Below are 13,650 nucleotides of genomic sequence, written 5' to 3' on the forward strand. Positions count from 1 at the left end.
ATGACTACACATGCACAGAGGTACACATACTTACAGATCCCCCCCTGACACACACAAACACACCTAGTAGGGGAAAGTAGGTGGGAGGTAGAGCTCAAAAAGGATGCAAGCTGGTGTTAGTTGTTATAGCCAGTCAAACCATGTTTTCCTCAACAGATTGCAAAGGGGGTAGGCAACACTGTCACTAGATTTCTTCATTGGAACACCACTTTACCCAAGACTTGTGTTGGTGGCTTATCATATTGCCACAACTTATCACTGAGTGATCAAATGTGTTGCACAAACCGCAGCGCTATTATTCCTACTCTTATTCCTACCACCTACCAGGTATGTCTACCTGGTAGATAGGGCATTTATTCAGTGACTGCTGATGAGGTAAAGGATGAAAATCTTCCCCAACCATGTTCAGTTTTTTTTTTCAATTGAACTTTATGAACTGGGAAAATAGGGAATGGTTTGGCCAGAAAATTTAGATGTAGTCTATTTTCTCTGTAGTGTTTGTTTTAGAATGATGGACTGCAAAATCCATCAGGAATAAAGAAAATTAGGACACAGCCTAAATCCAAAGTCTGAGACAATAATCCATATTATTTTCTCGCAATAATAGCATTTTCAGATTGATACTTTAATCAGATGGGAAAAATGTAAGAAAAGACCCTCAAATTGCATTATGTAGGGCCTAGGGATTTTAGTAGTGTCTTTTCTCGAATTTATTTCCATCCGGTCTTTAAGTTTGACGTCATTAGCCGTTTCCGGGTCCCAAATCCGCCTCAGATCCCAAAATCAAACGAACACTGCGGCATCATGGAGTTACAAACTGTCTAAAGTCTTTCATCTTTAATAAAATGATCAGTGTGGCTGCTCTACCAGGTGTAACAATTTAGTTTAATATCCAGGCATCCATGAAAACAGAATTTAATAAATTTAACAGAGTTAGAAGTTAGCAGGGAGTTAGCTCGCTAGTAATAATATTCATAATATATGTTTTGACTGAGGGATTTCTGAAAAAATAAAAATGTACAGCTCTGCTATCACTTCTGACATAAATGAAGAAATGAGACTAAACAGCAGTGACGTTTGTGGGGTTACTGAAGTTGGGCTAGCTAGTATATAGTGATGTGCTACTTGGTGGCTACCTACTGAAAACGCTACGTCCAGATGAACAGAATGAAAACTTGGGGATTTACTTACCTGGATAATTGAGCATGCATCAAGACTTGATGGCTAGCTACACCGCTATGGAGAGCATAATATAAACACATTAGCACAGTGAAGCTGGAGGATGAACGCTAACTTTTTTCCACTTGATGAAAGCTAACATGAGGGTTCCCGATGGTTAGGGACAAATGAAACTGCATGGCAGGATGCTGTAAACGGACCAAACCATAATACGAGGTTAATCATTAATTTACTGCTGCATAGCCTGGGCTGCAGTTACATCATAGGGTTTAAAAAACTGAGCTTTAAAATGATTAGTGGTAATAAAAACTCAGAGAGGTTGACAGCAGAGGTGGGACCAAGTCATTGTCTTGCAAGTCTCAAGTAAGTCTCAAGTCTTTATCCTCAAGTCTCAAGTCAAGTCTCAAGTAATGTCAGGCAAGTCAGAGTCGAGTCTCAAGTCACTGGTGTAAAAGTCCGAGTCAAGTCACAAGTCTGAAACTTTGAATTTCAAGTCCTTTCGAGTCTTTAAAAAAAAAAACGAAAAAATAATGTTGCAGTTATGCTAAATGTAAATATTAGACCATGTAATTTTAAAATCTGTGTTTTTCTCAACACATGACAAAATAGTGAACTTAGAAAATATACACAAATTGTGAAATTGCACCTCTTTAAAATGCAGCTCAATTAAACCTAGCTCCAAGAATAATTTTCACCGACAGTTCTGAGATACGCTGCATGTTATTCTTGGATGCGGTTGTAGGACCAGCTTTAAAATCGCATGACAAAAATATCATACACATTAAAAAAAACTGTATCACCAACGTAGCCTGGACAACATTTGCTAGTTAGATGAAGTCAGCTATCTCATCTTAGCATATTTATTTCAATTCAATTCAATTCAATTCAATCTTTTTTTTTTTTTTTTATAAATTTTATTTTCAGTCACAGCAGCATGTTAACAACAAAACATTGAACATACAGTAGTTTGCTGTTCAGTATTTACAATACCCCAAAAGATAACAGAAATAGAGAAGGAAAAAACAAACAAACAAACCAAAGGAACACCTACAAAACAACAAAAAACAAACAAACAACAACAAACAAATAGAAAAATAAAATGTATAAGGGACATTCAGCGTACAGTTAGCTATGATAGCGATATAGAGATATGGTATCTGGTCATGATAAGGTGGTCATTTTAAATGTTTCCATGTACATCAAGAATGGCTGCCATGCCCTAAGAAATTTGGTGGTTGAACCTGCCAGTGTATATCTCATCTTTTCTAAATGTAAAAACCTCATGAGCTCCGCAAGCCACTGTTCATGTGTGGGAGGAGCTTCCTGCTTCCATCTTAAAAGTATAAGGCGCCTTGCGATAAGTGAAGCAAAGGCAATAGAATTCGAATAGCATTTTGGCAAAGTGATGTCTTGAGGTATCACCCCAAAGATAGCCGTTAGAGCAGAAGGCTCATATTTAACGTTATACATCTCTGACAGAGTGTTAAATATAGACACCCAATAGGTATGAAGATTGGGGCATGTCCAAAAGGTATGAAGGAGCGAACCTGTTTCTGCTTTACATCTGTTACACAGAGGGTCAGCTCCTGGATAGAACTTGGCTAACTTTTCCTTGGAGATATGTAATCGGTGTAGGACCTTAAATTGAAGGAGCCCATGCCTGGCACATATCGAAGAAGAGTGTACCCTCTGGAGAAAAGATTGCCAGAGCTCATCTGTTATAGTCATCCCAAGGTCTTTCTCCCACTGTGCTTTAAGGATGAAGAGAGAAGGAGATTGAAGATCTAATAGTATAGCATAGATTTCTTTAATCGCCCCTCTCTTATGAACGTTTATATTAATAATTTTATCCAAAGAAGTTTCCTCAGGTAGTTCCGGAAATGAAGGAAATCGACTCTTTACAAAGTGACGAATTTGTAAATAGCGGAAAAAATGTTGCCGAGGAACATTAAACTGCTTCAGGAGCTGCGTGAATGAGGCAAAAATCCCATCTACAAAAAGGTCTTTGATATTTCTAAGGCCATTACTTTCCCATATTTTAAAGGCAGAGTCCATCATGGAGGGTGGGAACATATGGTTTGAGCAGATAGGTGCTTTAATTGACATTAAGTGTAACCCCAACCTTTTCCTACATTGCACCCAGATTCTGAGCGAGTCATACAACAAAGGGTTACGTTTATAGGTGTATAGTTCTAATGGGAGAGCTGAACTCAACAAAGCTGATAGGCAAATTTTGCCACAATTGGATGACTCAATTTGGAGCCAAGCTGGAGTCTCTGTAGTAACATTACTCATCCAGTACAGCATATTACGAATATTTGCTGCCCAATAATAAGACTGAAAGTCTGGCAAGGCTAATCCACCCATTGGCCTAGTCCTCTGCATGAAATCTTTACGAATTCGTGGACTTTTGCCATTCCAAATAAATGCAGAGATATGCTTATTCAGTGTTATAAACTACTTATTGGGTAAGTAGCATGGGATACATTGAAATAAGTAAAGGAACTTGGGAAGTATGTTCATTTTGATAGAATTGACGCGGCCAATTAATGACAGTGGTAAATTGTTCCACCTCTGAAGATCTGTCTCAGTATTTTTAAGCAGCGGGACAAAGTTTCTTTCATAAAGATCTTTGTATGAGTGGGTAACCTTAACCCCCAGATAGGTCACATACCCTGATTTAACGCTAAATTGAAAACCTGAAAATGAAATCTTTCTGGCTATAGAGTTGACACAGAGAAGTTCACTTTTATGCAGATTTAACTTGTAACCTGAAATATTACCAAAACATTCAAAAATGGCAAGAGCACGGGGAAGAGAGCATAAAGGCTCTGACATATACAGCAGGAGGTCGTCAGCATATAAGGATATTTTGTGCTCCTGGTCACCTCTGAAGATGCCCTTAATGCAACTGTCAGCTCGCAGTTTAATCGCCAGTGGTTCAATTGATAATGCAAAAAGAAGAGGGGATAAGGGACAACCTTGTCTCGTACCACGGAGAAGTGGGAAATAAGAAGAGAATAACGAATTTGTTCTAACACGTGCCATAGGTGAGGAGTAAAGTAACTGAATCCATGAAATGAAATTAGGGCCAAATCCAAATTTATGCAGAGTATAAAACAGATAATCCCACTCCACCCGGTCAAATGCCTTCTCAGCATCGAGTAATAAGGCAATTTCAGGGGTTGTAGTTGACTTGGTGTGTAATATGTTCAAAAACCTGCGCAGGTTGAAAAAACCATGCCTACCCTTCACGAAACCTGTCTGATCTGGAGAAATTAACAATGGTAGATGTTGCTCTAGCCTGAGAGCAAGTGTTTTTGACAGTATTTTTAAATCTACATTTAAGAGTGATATAGGACGATATGATGAACACTCTAATGGATCTTTATAATTCAATTCAATCTTAATTGGCAGACTTCATGTCCATAAAAACAAGACAAAAAAACCCCAAAAAAACACACACACACAACACTCCCCCCCCCCCCCCCCCAACACAAGGTATACACCATTAAATATATATATGTATATAAATAAGTATCTAAAACATTTGTAAAAACATAAAACCATAATATACATAAAACACAATTACTTAAAATAAATCAATAAATACACAAACACTTTAACCAGTGCTTTCTGAGACTGGATGAGTAACGGGAACCACTCACTGTCGGATCTGTGAGTGCTAAAATTATACTGTTACTCGAACAATCCAGTCGTTCTCTAAAATTGAACATTAGCTTCCTTAAAAGTGCTTTAAAAGTCCAAACACCCACAGCTACAAACATCTGGCTGGCACTACCACTTCTAGGTATCCTGCAAAGGATTCTCATCGCATCATTATATGCAACATGCAGCTTCTGCATGCTACATTGTTTGTAGGATGACCACAAGGGGGCAGTATATAGCGGTGTGCAATAAGCTTTAAACAAAGCCACTTTAACTGGAAGTGAACAAAAGCTGAATTTGCGTGCAATAGTATTTGCCTGCACATAGAGCTTACACCGTTGTCTGTATATGTCATCATCATCATTCATTTGCTCAGTAATAAAGTCCCCGAGGTATTTCACCTTTTTATGAACTTCAAGAGTTTTTTGTGCCAGTTTAAACAAAGGGAAATTTAGCTGTTTATCCTGCTTGGTTCTACATATCAAAACAGCACTTTTAGCAGCATTGTACTCAATGTCATATTGCACACCATATTCAGTACAGACATTAAGAAGATCCTGTAACCCAGCACTGCTTGGACTAAAAACAACCAGGTCATCTGCATACATAAGATAATTTATCAATGTTTTACCTAATATACACCCAGTGTTACAGGCTCTCAGTTGTATGGACAAATCATCAACATACAAATTAAATAAAATTGGAGACAAAATCCCACCCCGTCTAACACCATTGCTGACACCAAAGGGGGCAGAAATACTGCTTCCCCATTTAACCTGCATGTTCTGATGAGCGTACCAGTAAGAGAGAATCCTCACGATGTACTGAGGAACTCCCCATCTCTTCATTTTATCAAAAAGTTTTCTGTGGTTCACTCGATCAAAAGGCTTAGAGGCATCAATGAAAGACATGAGGACAGATGAATTTTTAGCCCTGTACAAACTGACTATTTCCTTGAGTGCATATATGCACATGTCAGTGCCGTGCTTTGAAGCCAAACTGATTATCCAGAGAAGAGATGAACACACTAACTCTGTCAAACAAGATTCTTTCTAACACCTTAGATAAAATACTGGCTAGTGCAATTGGCCTGTAATTATCCAAGCAGCTCACTTTTGCAGCTTTGTCCTTCATAACTGGTACCAGTAAAATACACAGCATTGAGTCTGGTAATATGCCATGAATCATAAACCCAGTGAAACAGAGTGCTAAAAGAGGAGCTAGCCTTACACTAGCATGTTTTAAATGTTCTGCAGTGATGTGATCCAAACCAGAGGATTTATTATCAGACAACCTATGAATGGCTTCATATACTTCATGTGTCCTTACACTTATTGTGTCATTACTCATGTCAAGATTGTCCTCATATGGTTCACTTTTTATACAGTTAAACAACGCACTGTAATGCTGTCTCCATAATGCTGCAATGTTATCTGCCCCAGAAACACCTTCAACAGTTGATGGTAGAGATGGTTTACAGTTATTAAGAGCTTTCACCTCTTTCCAAAAATCTGCCGTATTATTACACAGCATTTTCCTGGCCAAAGAATCTGCTCTTAGCATTTGCTCATTTTTAGTTATAAAGCGAACAGCGTACTTATATCTGGCATTCGCACATTTTTTCTGTTCAAATTCTGGGCCTTGTTTAGGTCTTCCAGCCATGGCCCAACATTTATAAGCTATGCGAGCTTCATCATGGTACATGGATACATGTTCTTTCCAGCCAGGTCTGATGTTAGGTTTCTTATGCTTATATTGTTTATCAAGCAGTGTGCCACTTTTATACAGAGCAGTCACTATATCATCATACATGGAGCAGAGTAAATGTTTATGCACAGCATTCTTACAGTTGACATCTTTGCACAAAATAGCTTCTTTATTTATATGCATATTTATAATCATACGGTTCTTGGAGTGAGTGCATACACTCATGAAGTTTAGTAACTTCCGGTCACTGCAACAAGTCCAGGTACAGTTTACCGACGGATGGGTACAGGACCTTGAAATGCACCGTGTAGAACGAAAGACCATCGTACGTATCATAAGTTTACCAATCTCACAAATCGTCGTCATAAATACACATTCCTTAACCGTTTATTAATATAACCTTTGAGCTCAACGGTAATTAATCAGTAGTGGAAATAATTTCTGGTACCCATCACAGAAATGTAGCAGTGACAACAATATTGTATGCTGTAATCGTACTGGGCAATTAGTGATACAAAAAAACCTGTTTTATCCTGTGAATAAAAGTATATGTTTTTGTCAATGTACCATAATAACATAAGCGAAACGCAATATTGTGTCAGGACAATTCACTATTTATGCACAATAAATAAAGGAGCATAGCGCGACAATTTCTGTTCAGCGCCAGACTTGCTTGTAACCTATATCACCAATTATGTTATGAAAATGACGTATTAACTACTAAAAAACACTGACCTTCGTGTAAATGCTTGGAGCAGACTAACCTGTGAGCTGGAGGGTTCTGGGACGTTATATTTGATCTTTGAATGGCTGCAATCCAGGCCATCCGTCGCGTCTTTGTTACTTCGGAAACATGGCTCGAACAATTTCTCTTCAACGACGTAATCCGATAACAACCGATCTCTTTACCCGTCGGCTTCCCGTGGCTGTCATGTGACCGGCTATTGCAGTTAATAATACAACAGCTTCTTGACATTTTTGTGTTTCTTTTTATCGCTGTATAACTGATTTTAATTGAAAGCCTGCGTGCGCTAGTACCGCTTGCCACGAGTTCCCAGAATCCTTTGCGGTTCTACCCGTGAATGACGTCACATTTTCAATCTCTATATAATATGCATGTTAAATTTTATATTTGGGGTAAAATATCAAGTCTTTTCAAGTAAACCGGTTCAAGTCCAATTCAAGTCCCAAGTCATTGGTGTAAAAGTCCAAGTCAAGTCACAAGTCTTAGAACATTTTTTCAAGTCAAGTCTAAAGTCATAAAATTAATGACTCGAGTCTGACTCGAGTCCAAGTCATGTGACTCGAGTCCACACCTCTGGTTGACAGTGATCACCCCACTTTTTTTTAGGGGATTGTTCGGATTAAATACAACAAGATACAAAGCATTAAAACATGTTAAAAACGCAACAGCCTTAATAAACGCAGAGCAGTTTGGACCCGGAAGCAGGGTTCATACACCATCACTTAAACACCGTAAAAGATAGTGAAAGATAGATAGAAGATTTTTTTTTTTGTGTGTGTTTTTGTTCACTGACTTTTAAAAAAAGTAAATGTTTCATGTCAGTTTTGTGTCAATTGAATGCATGTCCCTCATTTCCTGAGGGGTCAGTACAGTGGATGGATTTTATGCTGGCTGCCCTTCTTGAACAACACGTTCTCACTCCTGAGGCGTAATATTTTATGCTAGGTGACAAATCGTCAACATGTTACACTTCCGGGCACCCAACACGTTCCTAAATGACGAGATCGGAAAAATTAGGAAATATGAGAACCGTTTGAAATAAATCCACACATACCCATTCATTTTCGCCAAATCGCTTTGGAAAACACTATTTCACGTCATTAAAGTGTTGGTTAAGGTTAGGAATAAGCTTATGGTTAGGGATGGAATACGTGGCTGGAATCTGTTTTACCGCGGGGCCGTCATTCTACTGTATTTCACCCCAGCCCGTTCTCACCCCCGGGGCGTAGCATACCGATGTTTTGTCATGACCCGTGGCGTTCCTGAGGAACGCGAAAGGTGTCCTTCCGCGTTGTTATGGTCCGCGCCGGGTTATGGCTGACTTCCAGTGGAATGACGGTCCCGCAGTGATAGATGTTCCAGCATTTATGAAATGCATTATGTGGTTTTTTTTAATACTAAAACCAACTTTTGGCTTAACAAGCTTAAAAGTTAAAATGTCTTCAAAGTCTGCCTCTTGTTAACACAGGAAACTGAGCAACAGGCCAGGTTTTTACTTATCCCTCTTTACAAAATCCTGTTTGACATTTTCTAAGAACAAAAGTATATTTCTTGGAGAACAGTACTTTAAGTGAGGCACTTATCTTTAAGCTTTGTTCCATGTTGGAATGGATCAGAAATGAACATAAAGGCTCTAGAGACACACTGCAGACTCAGTCCAGCAAAGCACAGCTCTTTAAAGTGGCTGTCCTGCACTTCCACCCTGCTCTAAGCTTCCCTGTGAGTCACCTGAACGCTTCTATTTATCACTGTCTTGCTGTTGCAGCAAAGTCATTCCTCAGGAGGACAAGAGGATATGTGAAAAATGCTTTTTGAAATTTGGGAAAGCAGTTGGCTGCTGTCTCACCTTACCTTTTGTATGTGTGTGTTTCTGAGTGGATCCTGAGCAGCAAATCGAACTGTGATTCTTGTTTCTCTACAATGTCAACATGCCATTTGTCCTCACATGATGCAAACTGCGTGTCGTCCAATGGCTTTGGCTGCCTATTTTTAAAACTGGAAATACTAGTGTTTTACAATTCATCAACTGGAGTTGGTCCACTACTGACATAAAAAAAAAACAAAAACAAAAAAACAGGCAATTCAAATATATATTTAAATTCTGTGTCACATGGCAGGTGGAACCAAAGATCTCATTTGAACTAATCAGACCAAAGCACAGATTTCCACTGGTCTAATGTCCAGTCCTTGTGTTTCTTGGCCCAAATAAATCTCTTCTGCTTGTTGCTTTTCCTTAGTAGTGGCTTTTTAGCAGCCATTTGACCATAAAGGCCTTATTCGCACAGTCTCCTCTGAACAGTTGATGTAGAGATGTGTCTGCTAGTGGAACTGTGTGTCAATTTTCTGGGCTCTAATCTGAGGTGCTGTTAACTTGTGACTCGGATGAATTTATCCTCAGCAGCAGAGGTGACTCTTGGGCTTCCTTTCATGAGGCGGTCCTCATGTGAGCCAATTTTGTCAAAGCACTTGATGGTTTTTGCGACTGCGCTTGTGTCCTGTTTCTCTTCCAGTATTACTCCATCTCCAGCCATGGATGGTGGAGTTGCTGCAATTAAAGTTCAGCACAATGTGCTACCCTGCCACATCTGTGAATTGATAAGTTTAATTTCCATCAGTCTTTGCGGCATCCTTTCATTCCTAACACATTTCGCTCCAAGTCCATACCAGTTCAGGTATCCAGCATGATTTTTTTTTTAATAGATCTGATGTGTTTTTCAAAGTGTTCCCTTAATTTTTGGAGTGCCTAAAAACTACAGTACTACAGTACATTCTTCAGACTAAGTATACATAGTTGCAGATGGACAGTTTTTGCACTCTAATTTTGTTTTTCACTGTATTTTTTCTGTTGCCGTTGGGTTGAGTTTAGCAATTTAATCATTCTGTTGAATTTTTGGGAAAGACCAAATTCCATCCAAATTCACATGGAATTAAAAATTCCATCAGGAACAATTCCATTTGTGGTAGTGATGACCTAATATGCATGCTGAAAAATGGTGCTGATGGGGTACTCTGGTAATTGATTATTACAAAGCAGATCAGCTTTGTATATACATAAAATTTATGTAAAGGAAAAAAAAAGTCCTTCTCAGTGCATTCCCACCTCAGAATAAAGCGAATTTATAGTATAGTAGATTTATAGTTAAGTGGAAACTGATATATTACAAATGTCCAGGTGTTCTGGGGCCTTTGTGATAGACTTTAAAGCAGTTCCTGTCCACCTGGAGACAGAGACTCAAATTGCACTGCTCACACTGCCAGGGAGTTTTTCTTTTTGCACAGTGCACTTTTCCTTCCTTGGGTGGCCATGCTTGCCTTTGACTGTCCTTCACTGGTGCTTGTGGGGATAGGAAAATGGTTGGTCCACTCCCCCTATGTAGTAGTTGTAGTCAGCCACTGCTGTGGGCCTTGGCACAGGGACCCTCCAATACTCACCATCTTCTCCTTTCTGCCATCGCGACACTGTATCACCAGTGTAGACAGTGTGGGTGTTGCAGCAGATTGAAACTTCTCTGGTGTCCATCCACTTGACAAATAATACCTTATAGATCCCCTCTGTGATTTCTTTTAGTCAGGGCATTTTCTTGGGTGGATGCAACACCTTGCCTGTAGGTTGGTGCCACAAGCCCTAAATCCCTGCTGGCCAAAGTGATGGAAGAGGAGGGGTTTGTGTAGAAACTGTCACGGTATATGACGTAGCCAGAGCCAAGGTAGTACTTATTGATGAGGGATGTGACCACATCAAAGGAGAGCCCATTTCCCGAGGCCACTTCTGATTTGCCAGTGTACAGCTTGAAATCTATGGTGTACACATTTACATCAGCCAGTACAAAAAACTTGAGTCCCCATTTTGTTGGTTTGTTGCTCATATACTGTTTGATTCCCAGCCTGGCCTTTGTAGCAACCATCCTCTCATCTACAGAAATATTCTGCCTCGGATGACATGCTCCAGGTCCTCATCATTTCCAGCAGACGCCTGACCCGGTGGAGAGAGTCATAAGACACACTGCCTTTTTTCTTTTCACTTTTGACGTATTCAGCTGGATCGCTTATGTGAATATTGGTTGAGATGGCAAAAAACTGGCTCCTGGACATGATATTGGCAAGAAAAGGGAGGTTGAAAAATTGTCTTTGTCCTCCAAAAGTCTGAAACCTTTGGTTCTTTTTGGGATAAACCTTAGTGGCTGGGGGACCACATCAGGGTCTTCATAAGTTTTCCAACAAGAGCATGGTGACTGGCTGCGAACAGCATTCCCTCTGCCAGCGAATCTGACCCTTGATGAGACTCCTCTCCAATACAGAGGAGGATGTTGTCTGTACTGCAGAAACCAGCCTAAAAGATAGACATGCATTAGCTGTGAATTAAAGAAACTAAAAGTAAGGCAGATAATAATAAGAATAGGAATAATGATAAAATAGAGGCTAAAAACGAAAAGAATTCTAAAATAGCATAATAATAATGGAGATACATATACTGAATAAGTAGAAAAAACATTCATTGACAATTTAAACTAATAAAGTTACAGGCAATAATAAAAAAAAAAAATCACACAAAGCAGAAAATTTAGGTTTAGTAAAATTGTCATTTTCTTATGTTTGCAAAATTCATTACTTACTCTTGTTTAGATGGATCTGCTCCAGACGAACTTGGTTCGTCATCCAGGTCATTTTCCTCTTCAGTGAACCTCTTGGAAGGTTTTCTCTGTCTTTCTTGACATATTCTCTCAATATTCACTAAAACATGTTTCTAAATTCTGATGCTGTTGCTTCTCCTCACCCGTCTCTATCTGCTCCGTGCGTCATCAATACTTACCTGTAATTGAACCATGCTTGTGCATTCCAATGATGCACCGTAAAGTTTCCTAAGGCTCGTCTTCTCAGCTTTCAGTAGCTGTTTGAAATTTATCTCTAGCCCAAATGCTCGGGGAGTTATGGTAGTGCAAAGCGCACATGGTAAAATGTAGGTGGAGTTTTCCTTCTGTGTTCAGACAGGAATAGCTTGTGAATGCTTTGTGCTGTCGTAAAGCTCTGCGTCTCTTCTTTTCAAAACTGTTTGCATTTTCTCTATAGCATAAACCATGACGGAGTTACAGTCATTTAAAGTGCACTTGTAAAATGGGCCCGCCGGTGGGCCCATTGTGGAAAAGAAGCATTAACAAAATTAGTTTCAAATCCAAGTTTTGTTTCTAGTGTGTTGTACAACTATCAAATTCAAAATATTGTAACGCATTTACATAGCAATCTAGTCATCACCAATCATAAAACCAAAATTAATTAGGTCCATAGATCTAATCTGTCTGCTCGCAGCAGCCTCAACATACTCTCCTCATTGTCAATTAACAGCAGTGGTGAATAAAAATAACAGAATAAAACAATGCAACAATGTATGCATGCTTTTTCCTTAAACCTAATACAGCTAATACATTCTCAACCAAAACACTTAACAAACAAGAATGTGAGTTTGGATAGCACCCGCTAACTACTTGCACAGTACCATCATTTGTTTTCCCAAGCGAACAAGATTAACATTTCGGCATGCCGGTTAGCGGCTATAACAGTTCATTTACTCGCCAGTGCAAAGCACTGTGTATTCACAAGAACTGCTTCAGGTCTCCAGATCTAGCAGCTAACCGAGCAGATACCATGCTGCATGTGGTTCGCTGTTTCAGCAGCGACCACGTTCCTCTTACCTCGGAAGCAGCCTTACCAGCGTAACCAAACAGGAACAGTGAAGGCGGGACAACAAATACCAAATAAGTACATTGACCCCTTCAGCGCAAAATAACTAAGTTTTTATGCAATTAGAGTTTTGGTTTAGAGTTTCTCTCCAACTCTCTCCAACTCTCCCATTAATAATAATTCCAATAAACAATGTCTAGTTTCATGTTTGCTACTATGGTCTACATGTACCTCCTAAGGAGTTCCTTGTTTTATTATGCTTGAAACTGTAAGGACTGGTGGACTAAACAAAGGATGTTGGGAGAAGAGTTGCAAATGTAATTTCTGAAAGGATTCTGTAAATATCACTGACATTGCCACTGTTGCTATTGTGTCGGCAGTATTCGCAGTTTTGCTAAGCAAATTCTTTTGTGCAGCTTTAGAATTACCATGCCAACAGAGAAGGCAGAATTTAATGATGCATTCAATTAAACACTAAGAATAAAACTTGTGTTGAATGAGTCAGAGGACTGAAATCCTACTTGGTAACCTGATGTTTACATTGTTCTAAATATTGTTCAGCTATTAAGATGAAAAGTCACTGGGAAGGTAACTGGACTGATACATATATTGTAGTGTTCTAATCTTGCACTCTTAGCGCTCAAATCCCTCTTTATGACAAGTCATTCAGCCTT

This window comes from Copadichromis virginalis, linkage group LG8 (assembly GCF_057382275.1).
Source record: "Copadichromis virginalis isolate Kocher_CV1m ecotype Utaka linkage group LG8, C_Virginalis_male_GT1.1, whole genome shotgun sequence".
Lineage (NCBI taxonomy): Eukaryota > Metazoa > Chordata > Actinopteri > Cichliformes > Cichlidae > Copadichromis > Copadichromis virginalis.